Here is a 1,052-nt window from a genome sequence, read left to right as displayed (position 1 = left end):
AGAAGCATTAAGGTCCCACGAAGCAAAATGCAATGACAAATATTGTGATTAGAAAAAAACAAGCCAGAATAGACAAAGAGCTGTGAAAAAGAACAAAATGTGAAAAGGAAAAATAATTGTTGCTGTTGCAAAGAAAACATGATGACACACAGACTTGTGACAATCACAAAATTGCTGCTGTAATTAGACAGAAGGGAAGACAATTACGAAAACAGCCATCTTGACGAAGAAACAACAGGCGTCACCAATGCAAAAACGGGGCTGTCACAATTACATTGAATCGCAATTTAATCATTCGTAATTATGATTACTTGATTACTACAATTATTTAAGAAGCAAACTGAAATCCAAAAAGCAGCTGTTGTGGATGGAAAGATGGAAATACTGTGTTTCACAGTTTCACACCAACCGCTTACAGAAACTGCTGGACAATCTGTAAGTAACTTTGAAGGTACAGTACGTTTACATTTAAAGCAGATTTTCCTCTCCTTAACCTCGAATCTCGTCACAGCGAGAGCATCTACCCAACTGCCAGCCACCTCTTCAATGAGAACACACAGTGGTGTGTGTGTGTGTGTGTGTGTGTGTGTGTGTGTGTGTGTGTGTGTGTGTGTGTGTGTGTGTGTGCGTGTGCGTGTGTGTGTCCCATTTCACAGCTGTGGCACCTTTCATAAATAGGTCTGTGTGCAGCTGTGTCATTTCACGCAGCCAGACAGAGAATATAATAATAATAATCCTCTCTCGCCTCGACAGCCATGGAGAGCCTCTTTGGTGTGGTTCAATGATCCTTTACCCTGTGCTAGTCCCCTATATCAAATCTGTTTTTTCCCCCTCCAAAATTCTGTCTTACCCCCTCTTGGACATGTTTCTCAAAGTGAAAACCAGTTTGTGAGGTGACGTACTGTAAGGTAAGGGTCCCATGCAAGACTGACTCCCCCCCTTTCAAAACAACTCAATCGAAAACTGAGTCATTTCTGTATCTAGGACTATTTTACAATAGGAATTCAATTCCTAGGGTGGAGACTCTGGAGATGATGCGCCACTTGTCCTCT

The sequence above is a fragment of the Poromitra crassiceps genome (genome assembly GCF_964638095.1).
Source record: "Poromitra crassiceps genome assembly, chromosome: 16".
In the NCBI taxonomy this organism is placed as follows: domain Eukaryota; kingdom Metazoa; phylum Chordata; class Actinopteri; order Beryciformes; family Melamphaidae; genus Poromitra; species Poromitra crassiceps.
The sequence above is the reverse complement of the archived record's forward strand: the minus strand, read 5'-3'. Positions refer to the sequence as shown.